This window comes from Heterocephalus glaber, unplaced genomic scaffold (genome assembly GCF_053883595.1).
Source record: "Heterocephalus glaber isolate CG9 unplaced genomic scaffold, H.glaber_assembly_v1.0 deba00001673, whole genome shotgun sequence".
Taxonomy (NCBI): domain Eukaryota; kingdom Metazoa; phylum Chordata; class Mammalia; order Rodentia; family Bathyergidae; genus Heterocephalus; species Heterocephalus glaber.
In genome coordinates this window covers 6,830,856-6,846,233 of record NW_028258410.1, presented here as the reverse complement: position 1 = coordinate 6,846,233, position 15,378 = coordinate 6,830,856, and the positions used below count along the sequence as shown (strand labels likewise).

Below are 15,378 nucleotides of genomic sequence, written 5' to 3'. Positions count from 1 at the left end.
TAGTACCAGCTAAAGAATACAGGGATAGCTTACCCAGTTGCCCTGAGATATTAGAAATGCTACAGATTTAGACTGTGAGTGAACACTAACATCTCCCATTTGTATCTGCATTGGAGAAATTAAACATTGACTGACTGTCTTGTCATTATTTCCTACTCTACTGTTTAGACATTATATATTGATACAAAATAAATACATGGAGTGCATGGTTCCTGGACATACAGAACTTTTCAGTGCTTTCGTAGTAATATGGACTGTAACCCTCTGAATGTCTTCAAGTATTTCCTATGCATTTCAATATGAACAATATCACTGAAGTTACAGCATTCATTCTCAAGGGCTTCACAGACAACATTCAGCTGAAGACCATTCTCTTTTTCCTGTTTGTTTCTTGCTAGTTACCTTTTTAATCTTATGGCAAACATAGGGCTGATTCTACTGGTCATTGAGGATTCCCAGCTGCACAACCCAATGTACTATTTTTTGAGTGTTTCATCATATGTGGATGCCTGTTTTTCTACTGTTATTACTCCAAAAATGTTAGGAGACTTTATGTCAAAAGAAAAAGTCATTTTATTTCTTGAATGTGCAGCGCAGATGTTTCTTGCTGTTACTTTTTGGACCACAGAGTGCTCTTGGCAGCAATGGCTTACGACTGCTAGATAGCCATCTACAACCCACTGCTGTACTCTGTGAGCATGACGCCCAGGGTCTATGTGTTGCTCATTGCCACTTCCTGTGTTGGGGGACCTTTGCATTCTACAGTACATACAGTGGCCACTTTCAGTCTATCCTTCTCTGGGTCCAATGAAATTAGACATATCTTTTGTGACATCCCTCCTCTACTTGCTATCTCTTGTTCTGAAACTCATACCAATGAGCTTCTACTCTTTCTCTTTGTGAGCTCCATTGAGGTGGTCACCATCCTGATCATCCTCATCTCCTATGGCTTCATCTTGTTGGCCATTCTGAAAATGCCTTCTGCTGAAGGGAGAAGGAAAGTATTCTCTACCTGTGGCACTCGCCTAACCAGAGTGTCCCTTTATCATGGGACAATCCTCTTTATGTACATGAGACCGAGTTCCAGCTATGCCTTGGAGCATGACATGATACGGTCCATATGTTACTCCATTGTCATTCCCATGCTGAATCCTGTCATCTACAGTTTGAGGAACGAAGATGTCAAAGTAGCAATAAAAAGACTGTTCAGAAAATGTGTGTGTAGGGATAAAGTGAATTTTTCTCAGCAAAATTTGAACTGAATTATCTTGTTTTAGGTAAGCAGTGTTGGTATTCTTATTGAAAGTTAAGTAAAGATCTTAGTCTAACTCTGCAGTTTTCCACACATGAGTATATTTCTTTTTGAGTTCCTACACAAATACATATATTATTGCATATGTCCACGTGTGATAATACTGGTTCCATTACTGTGCTGGGATTGCAATAAGAAAATGTCAAAGATGGAATTGTTTTAACAGCACAGATATATTTTCTCAGTTTTGGATACTAGAAGTCCAAAACCAAGGTGTTGGCAGGTTGCTTTCTTCTGAGGCTTGTCCTTGTGGTTTTTGGGTGTCCAGCTTTACCCTCTGTCTTCATATGACCTTTCTACCAGATGTGTCTGCATCCTAATATGTCTTTTCTGTAAGAACATCAGGCATATTAAAGTAAGGTCTTAATTTTTATCTGATTACCACTTACATTAATACACTGACATGCTGAGGTATAGTCGAGGTAGACAACAGTTTTCCCTAGTAGATTTTCAATAGTATTAAACTGATAAAAAAATAAGATGAGAAGTTATTATTGCTAGATACTAAAGAGAAAAATGAATTCCATCTACTCAAGTTGGGGAAGTAAAATAATAAAATATAGCATTTAAAGGGTATAATTTAAAAAATTAAATAGTATTTGTGAAAAAATGAAAAGAGTAACAATGTATTTAACACAAAGATATGATAAAAGTGTAGGTTGATGAATATATTAATATATGAGTCAATCACATCTCATATTTATGCATCAAAATATCCAAATTTACTTCATAATTTCCATGAATACATAATTTAAAATAAAAATTGATTCAATTATTGAGTTAGCCAAATATTAACAAAAAATTGTAGTCAGAATAATCCAGGAGAGAGAAGGTATGTAGGGAAAGAGAGAAAGAGGGAGAGAGATAGAGGGAAGAGGTTAACAATAGCCATAATTTAAATCTAGCTATGAGTATACATTCACAAAACTTGGAAGAGAAAGTATGCATCATTAGAAAAATTGCTCTTGTGTAAACAAAATGTTGAAAAGTCTTGAGTTAGTTTATTTCCTTTGAATTTTTTGTTTCATAATTTTTTCTGAGTGTGTTATTACTATGGCCAAATTGTACTTGTAAGAATAAAATGTCCCTAATGAAAATTTTATTGTTCCACTCAAAATTTTATTGTTTGAGTGTGTCAGTCATAAAATGAGCAAGCCTCGGGAAAATTTTTTCTCCCGCATCCTAGTCAAAACTTCTGGAGTCATCTTTTCAATGTAAATATTATTCTCTGAAAGTTTATGCAACTCTTTGTCAAAGTGAGAAGTTAGCAAATGGAGTTTGACAACAACTTAAAGTATCACAGGAGAAGATGAGTATGTTCTTTAACCTGGAGCTTCTAGGAGAAAACAAACAAAAAATTTCTGTCCATTTAATCCTCAAACTTTTCTCCTTGGAATTGAGCCAAGCAGTCTTCCTTGGAAGTGGCTCCCTGAGGGTGACTGCTATGGTTTGGGTTTAGATGTTTCCCCAAAGCCTCATGTGGTCATAGGATTGATCTAGAGTGTGAAGCTGGAATTGATTTATGATGCAATGCTAGGCTCATGGGCACTAGGATTAAGGGTGTGAGTGCTACCCACCATAAGTAGGCTGAATAAGATAAAAGGGGCAGCAAGACACCAGTAATTCCCTCTTGTTACCTTTGCTGCCTTGTGTGTACCATGTTGTTTCTGCTCTGCCATGCTTGTTTTTCATCCCTTCCTTGGAGTTGGCTGATTATGGACTGAAACCTCGATGAACTGTAAGCCAAATAAACCCCTTCCCCTTTAAATTTTGTGTCTGGTATTTTGTCTCAGCAATGAGAGAAAACTAATTTACACAGAAATTTGATACCAGGGAAGTGGGGTCATTGCTCTGACATTACCTGGCCATGTGGTTCAAAAGCCTTTGAAACTGGCTGGTGGAAAAGGGAAGAGTTAGGAAAGATCTGGAGATGTTGGCTACAGAATCAGCACTGGAGTGCCTTAGACTGTTTTGTATGGGAGATTCTGGTCAGAGTTCAGAAGACCAGAAGGCTGGTAGAGACCAGGCTCAGGAGGTTTCTGCTGGGAAGGACTGCATTGGCTGGTGGACTCCAGAAGATGTTTGTTCTTACTTGACAGAAAGTTTGCCTGAATTTTGCTCATGTTCATAGATTGCTAGAAGATTCAGAGCTACCAGTTTTGAAGAAGTAGAGCTACAATGCCTTAAGCTGTTCTGTGTGGGAGATTCTGGTCAGAGATCAGAAGCCCAGAAAGCTTATAAAGACCAGGCTGGGAAGGTTTCTGCTAGAAAGTAGGACTGTATTGGCTTTCAACTCCAGATGATGTATGTCATAACTTGAAAGAAAATTTGTCTGCATTTTGTTCATGTCCAGAGACTTTGCCTGAGACTGAGATTAAGTTTGGTGAACTAATTAATCTTGCAAAAGAAATTTTAAGCCAGTTGAATATTGAGGCAGTGGCATGGCTACTGTTGGGGGCTTTTAGCCAGATCTATGTGGAGAATAAAGTGAAAAGAGACCAGCAGAATAATTTAAAACATTTTAAGTTGGGCCAGAAAGGGAGATCCAGTAAAGCTGTGGGCAGTGAAGATAGGGCACAGCAGATCTTGATTACTGAGAAGGAACAGGAAAATAGAAAGGGTGGTTTCAGAGCATCACAGGAAGCAGTAGGACTCCACACTTTGCAGACTCAGATTTATAAAGGTGAAGGAATTTGCTTTGAGAAATAAGCCCCAGAAAACCAGGTTCAAATGTGCAAACCCTGTGCAAATGAAAAGAAACCCAAACTCTTCCAACATTCAATAGCACAAGATAGACATTTCCATTCCAAAAGGTAAAAACAGGAGGATACAATGGAAAAGGACCAAAGTAAGCCCCAAATCCAGTAGGGCAAACATTAAATCTCAGAGTTCCATTTCCAGCATCCCCAGCAATCTGTGGCAAGCTGTGAACTGCAAAGTACTTAGGTGGCTCCACCCCTGTGGCATTTCTGGTGGTTGTAGCTCCTATGGCTTCTCTCTTGGGCTGGCTCTGGTTCCTCCTTGCAGGTTTCCTCAGGTGATCCATGGTCCTGGCTTCTCCAAACTTCTGGGGTCTCCAGTGCACCTTTGGCTTCACTCTCACAGCTTCACACATTGCCCTATCAGGGTCACACTGTCTGGCCTCCTGGGCCTTCTTCTGAAGTCTGAGTGGAAGGATTAACTGTGGGAGTGCTACCCAGCCTAAGTAGGCTGAATAAGATAAAAGGGGCAGAGAGACAACAGTAATTCCCTCTTTTTACCTTTGTTGCCTTGTGTGTACCATGTTGTTTCTCCTCTGCCATACCTGTTTTTCATTCCTGCCTTGGAGTTGGCTGATTATGGACTGAAAAGTCTATGAACTGTAAGCCAAATAAACCCCTTCTCTTTGAACTTTGAGTGTCTGGTATTCTGTCACAGCAATGAGAGAAAAGTAACTAACACAGTGATCAAATGCTGCAATATTCTGCATGTCCATTATACAAGGATCCTTGCAATTACCAGCCTTAGAGGGAAGCCACGAATTGCTCTGGTTATTTTACAGTTTCTCCCTTTGATTCTCTGCAGAAAAAACTCCCTGATAAGTTTTGCAGTTCATTACCATATGAAAAAAATTTGTATTGATATAATTAACCTCAGAATTAAAAAGGAATACACAGGAACATAAAGTTAAATTACATCAGATATATAAATTTTATACCAATGAAATTTTCAACTCCTGAAATCTAAATTTCATAAATTTCCAAGCTGATATTATTGAAGAATTTTTCAGCCTTTGTCTCACAGCAAAGTATCATTCTTAAAATTGAAGGGAATTATACCAGGTAAAATAAAATGGGAATTTTATCAGACTAATATGCATGCATACACGTATTGTTTAAACCTTACCATGAACATTGTTATGATTTGCAAAGCAGTAATATCGAATTGGTGGAAACAAAGTATGCAAGCAATGTACATTTTCTGAAAATGTAATTTATGCAAGAAAATTGATTTTCAATAGAGGTTAAGAAAATATATCATTATCAGAAATGAAGGTTATTATTGTCTTTACTCCCTCCAAAATAGATGGAGAAAATTTAATTGGTGGAAAGAAAAGAGTTTATTCCTTGCTAATTCAAAGGAGACAGAGGAGTCTCATATGACCTCAGAGTTCTATCTCTGAGTTTTAACTTGCAAAGGCTTTTATGTCAAGGTCACTCCAAGGTCACTCCCTTCCTCCCTTGTTCAAAGTAAACCAGACCTTGAACTCCTGGGGTGGTATCTGAATCTTCATTTCAAAGGGACAAAATATTTTTCTGTCAGATCACTACTTTTCAGACCAATTACTGAAGGGAGGACAGGAAGGGGTGACTTTTCCTGCTTTTGGCTGGTGGATGTGGCAAAAGTAGCCAATCTTTAAAATCCTAATGAGTAAAGAAGTATTTTACTCTCTCAGTTCCCACATCTTCAGGAATTTGGCATTCTATGTGCCCCACAATCTTAATGTGCCTCACAGAAATCACAAGACTAGAATTATTTTGATTAGTATGGAAAAGCATTGGGAATTAAAACACAGGAAATAATACATAAGATTGATTTCAGAATAGTTATGTATTCACTAAAACTATTTATATCAGAAACACAATATTATAATCACGTTCTCTGGGGTGAAAATATCCTGGTACAATCACAGTGTCAACCTGTAATTTCTCTGATTCTCCATCAGCAACATTTTGTGTCCCTTTTCTGCACTAAAATATGTGGGAAAGAGACACTGGTAAAATATTTTCATGTGAATTAAATATGTTAACCAAGGATAGTATTGGGTTCATTCTGAACACAAGATGTAACCTTTGAATAGAATCAAATGTCAATATATTCCCATACGTATATTAACAACTAAATATATTTGCTCATATTCTATATATTTTTATCCTTGAATGGAAACAACACTAATTATAAAAATGCCACTCATAAAAATAAAAATATTTTTGCAGTCAATTAAGCTAAGTATCAACATTAATTATTCAACCATTAGTGCAGCAGAGCACCATGGGTAGAAGGAACTCCACCAGTGTGCCTGGCTTCATTCTCATAGGGCTGACAGACTCTGCAGAGTCACAGCTGGTCCTTTCCTTGCTGTTTCTTCTGAGTTACCTGATCATGGTGCTGGGGAATGTGGGGATGATATTGATCATTCATCTGGATCCCCATTCTCAGTCCCCCATGTACTTTTTTCTCACTCATCTGTCACTTATTGACCTCAGCTATTCACGTGTCATCACTCCTAAAACCTTACAGATCTTACTGACTTCCAACAAGAGCATCTCTTTCCTGGGCTGCTTCACCCACATGTACCTTTATGTTATCTTTGTTGCTGCCAAATGTTTTATTCTCTCCTCCATGGCCTATGATCACTATGTAGCTATCTGCAGCCCCCTGCACTATCTGCTCATTATGTCCACAAGATTGTGCCATGCCCTGCTTGCTGTTTCCTATGAGATTGGCTTTGTGGATTCCACTGTCAATGTGGTTTTCATGAGCAAACTGCATTTCTGCAAGTCTAATGTCATCCAGCACTTTTTCTGTGACATATCTCCAATTTTAGCCCTGCCTGCAATGACACATTTCAGGTTGAACTCATTATATATATTTGTGGTGGATCCAATTTAGTGCTGTCCCTCATTATCATATCTGGATTCTTTCTGTCCATCCTCTCCACCATCCTGAAAATTAATTCAACTGTTGGAAAGAAGAAAGCCTTCTCCACCTGTGCTTCCCATCTCCTGGGAGTCACTATCTTCTATGGCACTATGATCTTTACTTATCTAAAACTGAAGATGTCCTACTCCTTGGGAAAGGATCAGGTGCCTTCTGTGTTTTATGTAATCCCCATGCTGAACCCCCTCATCTACAGTTAAGAAATAAGGAGGTGAAAAATGATGCTGTTAGAGTCCTTCAGAAGAGAGAGGGTTGGTTGCAGGAAATGATAATAACAGTGGCACTAAGGATTTACACTTGTCCATTTGTCTTTTTTTTCCTTTTTCTCTGGGAAATTATTTGGTCTTTTCTGTAAATGGCTAATATTTTTTCCTCTCCACTTACCCTTGATTAAGCATAGCCATTTCAAATGATAAGTTTTTAAAATTCATCTTGCAATTTTCATCTAAGTGTTAAATCTATCATGTAATAAACCTGTGATTTAAAGGCAATTATTATGCAAAACAAGAAAATATTGTAATTTTAAAGCTATGTTATATAGTATCTGTGGGTAGTCCAATGGTAGAGAGTTTTAGAATGAAAAACAATTACATGTTCCAGAAATCATTCTGTTTATAAAGATTTAGAGCACTGGCTTTCAAGTCAAGATTACAGTATTTAGATCATAGATCTGGTACATTTCAACCTCCATGAATTCACTGTACTGCAAAGGTCCAGTATTCCCACCTGCACAGGGGATGCAGTAATTCCATGTCCTTCGAACCAGAGGATGGATGTAAAACTTTTCAGACAATAGCAATCAATACTGGTGAATATGGTCAACAGTTTTACAAATCTTTATAATTCAATATAATTGAAAAACAAACAGCAAGAAAAATAAGGCTGTAATTCTTGATTTTGAATTATAAGTAAGGTAATATATCAAATTTAAGTTAAGTTATAGGAAAATGATATAAGTTCAAGGCAGTTTGGAAAATAATTATTTAAGAAAAGAGAAATACTATATCCATCATTCACAGTTTTTGGCATATTTTCTAGATCATGGCTTATGAATGTAATGTCTTTATGTTTAGTGTAATTCCTGTCATTTCTTGTACTATCTTTGCTGGTTTTCTTCACTTATTTTAAATTTTAATGTCTAATAATCTCTGTTGTTTAAGACCTGTCAGATTAACATGTACTAAGTATATGAGCACAATTACCACTCTCATTGTGTAGTGCTGGAACCTGAAATGGTGTGAATTTAATCAGTGAGCAATAGTGGCTGTTAGGTGTGTTCCTGTGAGCCATGTGGAGACCAAACCTTTCTGTGACATGAAAAGGGGTTTCAGCTGCCAGCTTATTTGCCTTTCTCCTCATGTCTCCAGGTGTGTAGTGTTCTTAAAAATAAATTCATGATTTTCTTTTTTGCCTCACTTATTTTGCTTTTTAAATAAAGCTGTTGTAATGGAAACATTTTACAATGAATTTAGAATATGTGAAACTCTATATGCTTAGATCAAGAAGAGATATAAAAATATCCATATTGCTAAAACTATCTCAACATTTGTAATTGTCATTTAAACTTTCCCTGTGCTATTTTAACGTTATTTTATAATACATAGCTCCATTTTGCAAGTAAGCTATTTTATTTAATCTTGAGTAACAATTAGTATACTGATTATTCTACTCTAAACTTGTTATTATAAAAATTATTGTTTGAAATTTGTTATTTTTGTAAACATATCTCAATACTTTAGATGTATAAAGTGCAACATCTCTGCTTTAATGATTAAGTTTTATCAGATTATTAATAATTTGTAACTGTTAATGAATTTACCCAAATATTTAAATATACACTATATTACTCAAATTTTCAAATCAATGGCAAAATTATGACTTTACTTATAACAATATTGGTTAAAATCATTAATTCTTTTCCTTTTATATTTATATTTTAAGAAATCTATATCTACTTATTCCTGATTTTGTTATATTTAAGAATTTAGTAAATATTTTAGTTCAATATATTGTTTGGGCTCTTATTACATAAATACTTTAGTAATTTCACATATTCACGGGCTATTTCTCCTCTCCAGTTATTTTTAAAAGGTATAGTTTCACCTTATTTTCATTTATGTGCATTTTTATGATTTAGAATATATTGTGTCAGTTTTTGTTGTATCAGATTTGGTGCTAGAATGTATGACTTTGTAGACAACATTTAAGTTAAAGAAATTCTTTAATTTTAATTAAATTAGAGCTAAGTCACATTCATCATTACATAAGGAGGAAAGCAATATGACCTAGTGGGTGACTGATCTATTGGTGGCTTTTGGAGTAACCAAGGCAGTGCATAGACACTAAGCATCCAAGAACCTGGGAGCCAGTCCTGGGGTTTGAGGCACTGGGGCCATGGTCGTAACCTGCACACAGATTATGCAGACACCATGTTTTCCCCTCACTCTCACTCCCAAGAGCAGAGAGGGTGAAAGCAGCTGTGGTCCAGGCTTCCCAAGGGGAACTTGGCAGGGGACAGAGGTCACCATGAAGGGCAGAGGTCAGCTCCAGACTGCCTGAAATGGCCTCTCCCACCTGGATAGGGGCTGAGAAGGAGACACAGGGAAAGACAACATGATTTCCATTTGCTCCTTCTATTACACCTTGTCCAAAAGTGGAATTCCACCTGAAATATTGGTCTTAGATACAGATGCTCCCACAAGAAGGCAGAAATACCATGTGTGTGTGTGAGTGTGTGTGTGTGTGTAATATTGTAAGAATTAATACCACCACTTTTGTTGTTACCTTGTTTTGTTAGGTTCTCTCTAGTCAAGTTGAGAGAATTAAATAATAAAATATAACACAAACAGTTATAAATTTAAAAATTAAAGAGTATTTGTGAAAAAATGAAAAGAGTAAGAATTGTATTCAACATAAACCCATGATATGGAACCATCACACAGAAACCATTTGCAGCCCTGCTAGACCACACAGGGCAGGCTGTGCAGTATCTGAGTTCAGAGACCAGAGGGGTGGGGGTCCATAAAGTCCATGGTTATGAGACCCAGAACATAGAGCACAAGTGAATAACAGAGAGGGTCTCTCTGAGGCTCCTCAATGAAAATGAAAGCCCACTGGGAAAGTGATGAAAATCTCTGCAATAAAGGCACATTGGACCATTGTGGTTGGTAAGTTGGTAGGATCAGCACCTCCCATAGAAACCTGGATTCACTTAGTGGGGAGGACAGCTGGAACCTGCAGTAGAACCTTGCAGAGCTTAATCCTGCAGAAGGTCAGGGACCTAAAATTGGGCCTGGAAGCCAGAAATCAGCTTGAATCTCAGTAGACTACAGTGGACTTGCTGAGACTAATTGATTTAGACCTACACACCACTGACCATATTGTCTACCAGGAGAGCAGAGACATATCCTAAGGGAGACCATATATATATATATATATATATATATATATATATATATATATATATATATATGTATTTCTTTTCTTTTCCTTTCTCTCTCCTTTTGGACTCTATATTTCTCTCCCTCTTTGTTCCTGTTCACGTCCCATTTTGAATTATTTCTCTGTCTTTGTCCTCTGGACTGTCACTATTACAGCAAGGCGAATAAAATTTGCAACTTCCCTATTGTTATCAGTTTGTTCTGTACTTGTCCCTGTTATTGCACTCTGTTTTTTCCACCTGTCTTAAACAGATTCCCACAATTTGCATGAACTTCCCATGTCCTCGAGCCTCACCTCTAACCTTTCCCTTTACTTTTCTCTATCCCTCCCTCCCAAATCCATTCTAAATCCTTATCCTGAAGGGTAAATTTGCCATATGGAAGGGTTTATTCACTACAAACATATTTTGGGCTGGCCCTAAATTTTGATCTAGCTCATGAGGTTAAAGGTGATAGATTAACTGCTACCACAAATTGTCATTTTCTAAGCTGTGTTTGATGCTAATGTTGATGCTGATAGTGTCAAATGGGCTAAGGTGTCATGATTGATCTAATCAGTTGTCCTCCCTGATATACTGAAAACAAGATTGCCTAAGAGTCATTAGAGGCTGAAAGACTAAAAAGTCCAGCTATACCTGGATGATATCTCTGAGAAGTAATCACTCCATAAGGCTTTAAAAACAAGTAATAAAGATACTTGCAATAAGAAATATTGAATTATCAACCCAGGAATTAAAGCAAAAAACAGCACCAATAACAAAATTAAAAATGAGAAGGCACCTTAGCAAGATGCAAAACCAGACTTCCAGCTCACAAAAGGCAAATTCTGGGGGAAACGAGGTGGAAAAATATGATAATCAACCACCTGGACACTCTGACCTGATACCACAGGAAGTAACAAAACAGATGAATGAGGCTCTAGAAAAATTCAAAGCAGAAATAATTTCCCAGATAACTACAGAGATGGTGAGCAGAATGAAAGACATGATTAGAGATTCTAGAACAGAAAGAGCTCAAAAAAATTACACAAGCTCAGGACCATGCTGGAAGCCATGAATGCCCAGCATAGGAAAGAAATGGAAACCATGAACACCCAAGATAGGAAAGAAATGTAATCCATGAAACAGATTCAAACAGATACATAGAAGATTAAAAACTCCTTTGAAAGTAGTCACAGCAGATTGAGCATATGTGAAGATAGAATATCAGATATAGAAGACAGGAATGCAGTGAGTGACCATGAAAACAGAGATTTCTTAAAAATAGTAAAGGACCATGAGAAATCTATCAAGCAGCTTCTAAATGATGCAAAGAAGAATAATATAAAACTGATGGGAGTCCATGAAAGAGCAGGAGAAAGTATAAATGACATAAAAAACTGTTCACAGAAGTAATGGAAAATTTCCCAGACAGAGGTAGATAATTTGACATACACTTAAATGCAGCATATAGAACTCCAACTGGCCATGATAAAAAAATCTATACCTAGACATATAATAGTCAAGATCCCAGAAACCCAACAGAAAAACAAAATCCTACAAGCACTTAGAAAAAAGAAACAGATCACATACTAAGGAATGCCCATATGCTGTGAAGTGGACTTCTCAACACAAAACCTCAAGCGAAGGAGAGCCTGGAGTGAACTATTTCAAGCCCTAAAAGAAAATAACTTCCAACCTATATGGTTGTATGCTATAAAATTAACTTTCAAAATCAATGGGGGAAATGAGATACTTCCATAACAAAGAATATCTGAGAAATTTTATGGACACCAAACTAACAATCCAAACAATTCTAAACAATATCTTAGAAAAAGACAATGAAGATCACAACTCCATGAGGCCCAATAGAGTGACGCCACCAGACAAGGCCAGAAACTAAAGAGAAAGGGGGAAAAATTAAAAAGCCAACAACAGTAAAACATCATGACAAGGATGAGTTGATATTTATTAATTATAACCATCAATGTCAATGGCCTCAATTCAACAATCAAAAGAAATAGACTAACAGAATGGATTAAGAAGCAAAATCCAACAATATTCTGTATATAAGAAACACACCTAATTCAAAAAGAAATTCATAGATTGAAAGTAAAAGGATAGAAAATAGATCTCTATGTGACAGGAACCCAGAAAAAAGCAGGGGTAGCAATCTTATTTGCAGACAAAGTAAATTTCAAACCAAAGCTAATTAACAAAGACAAAGGAGGTCACTACATCTTCTTAAAGGGAACAATCCAAGAGGAAGAAATGACAATCATAAATATATATGCACCAAATACGAATGCCCCAACTATAAAAAACAAATATCAATGGACATGTAAAACCAAATAAGCACTAAAACAATTGTAGTGGGGGACCTCAATATCCCACTGTCACAAATAGATCATCTAGACAAAAAATCAACAACAAAATATTAGAACTGAACCAAGCTTTCGAACAAATGGACTTAATAGATGTCTAAAGAGTGTTACACCCCACAAAATCAGAATATACATTCTTTTCAGCTGCACACAGGTCATTCTCCAAAATAGATGACACGCTAGCTCATAGGGCATGTTTAAGTAAATGCAAAGGAATTAAAGTTACCCCCTGCATATTATCGGACCATAGTGCAATAAAATTGGGATCAATGGCTTAAGGAACTGCAAGAAATTCACAAAAACAAGGAAATTGAATAACACTCACCTGAACAAAGAATGGGCCACAGAGGAAATTAAAGAAAATAGGCAGTTTCTACAATTAAATGATACTGCCAATACAACAGACAGGAATCTATGGAACACAATGAAAGGAGTTATACTAGGGAAATTCATACCAGTGAATGCCCATGTTAGGAAAACAGAGAGAGCTCAAATAAACAACCTAATTCTGGACCTCATGCTCCTAGAAAAATAGGCATATAACAAATCCAAAGCTCATACAAGATAGGAAATTATACAGATCAGACCAGAAATCAATGCAATGAAGACTAACAGAATGATACAAAAAAAATCAATGAATCAGAATTGGTTTTTCAAAAAATAAATTTATAAAGCCTTAGCCAACCTTATCAAAAAAAGGAAAGGAAAGTCTCAAAACTATGCAATTAAGAATGAGAAAGGTAAAGTCACAACAGATACAGCAGAAATCCAGAGATTAATCAATTCCTACTTCAAGAACCTGTACTCTAATAAAATGGAAAACATAGAAGAAATGGACAGATTCCTATACACATACAAATTACCAGAGTTAAGTGAAGATATAAAAATTCTAAACACCCCAATTGCAATCAGTGAAATTGAAAATGTAATTAAAAATTTGGCAATGAAGAAAAGCCCAGGTCCTGATGGCTTCACTTCTGCATTCTACAAGACATTGAGAGAAGAACTATCACCACTACTCTTTAAAATCTTCAGTGAATTTGAAAAGGAAGCAATACTTCCAAATTCATTCCTGGAAGCAAGTATTACTTGGATTCCAAAACCAGGGAAGGACCCAACTAAAAAGAACTACAGGCCAAAATCCCTAATGGACATAGGTGAAAATATCTTCAACAAGATACTGGCAAACAATACAAAGGGTCATCAAGATGATCATACACCCTGACCAAGTCGTATTTATCTCAGGGATGCTAGGATGGTTCAACATATGTAAATCAATAAATGTAATATACTATATTAACAGACCCAAGGACAAAAAACATATGATGATCTCAATAGATGCAGAGAAAGCATTTGACAAAATGCAACACACATTCATGATAAAAACCCTCCAGAAAATTGGAATAGAAGGTCTTTATCTCAAACTGATTAAGGCTATATATGATAAATCAACAGCCATGGTTAAAAACTGAAAACTTTCATGCTAAAATCAAGAACAAGACAAGGATGTCCACTATCACCACTCCTGTTCAATATAGTTCTGGAAACATTAGTCACAGCAATTAGACAAAAGAAAGAAAGAAATGGAATAAAGATAAGAAAGGAAGAAGTTAAACTGTCATTATTTGCTGATGACATGATACTGTACATAGAAGACCCACAAAAGTCTTCAAAAAGAATTCTAGACTTAATTGACAGATTTAGTAGAGTAGCTGAATACAGAATCAACACTCAAAGATCAATAGTCTTCTTGTACAAAAATAACAGACTCACTGAGAGAAAAATCAGGGAAATAATTCCTTTCACAATAGCATCCAAAAAAATGAAATATCTAGGAATCAATCTAACAAAGGAAGCAAAAGACCTCTATACTGTAAACTATAGCACTCTGAAAAAAGAGATCAAAGAGGATATAAGAAAATGGAGACACTGCTTGATCCTGGGTAGGAAGAACTAATGTAGTGAAAATGCTCATACTTCCAAAACTGCTATATGGATTTAATGCAATGCCTATTGAAATCCCAAAAATATATTTCAAAGAGCTAGCAAACACAGTCCAAAAATTCATTTGGAACCAGAAGACACCTAGAATAGCAAAAACAGTTGTAGGCAACAGAGACATGGCAGGAGGTATCACAATCCCCAACTTGAAACTGTCCTACAAAGCAACTGTGATTAAACAGCACTGGCAAATAATGAGTCCTGAGGATCAGTGGAATAGATTAGAAGGTGCAGAAACAACTCCACACATACTCAGCCACCTCATCTTTGACAAAAGAGCCAACCATTCTCATTGGAGGAAAGATAGTCTCTTTAATAAATGGTGCTAGAAATAAACTGGATTTCAACCTTCCAAAGATTAATACTAGACCCATATCTATCACCATGCACTAAACCAGGATGGAAGTGGATTAAAGATGTAAATATTAAAACAGAATAAACTTGCTGGAAGATAAGTTAGGTAGAACTCTTGAGGACATTGGTATAGGAAAAGACTTTTATGAACAAAACCTCAGTAACACAGGAACTTGCACAAAGAATCAACAACTGGGATCTCATCTTAT

The 15,378-nt window shown here is 36.4% G+C and overlaps 1 pseudogene; it reads left to right on the top strand.

The window, feature by feature from the left end:
- The first annotated feature begins 299 nt into the window (after positions 1 to 299).
- Positions 300 to 1,758, top strand: LOC106009042 (olfactory receptor 5T2-like; annotated as a pseudogene).
- Positions 1,759 to 15,378: the final 13,620 nt, after the last annotated feature.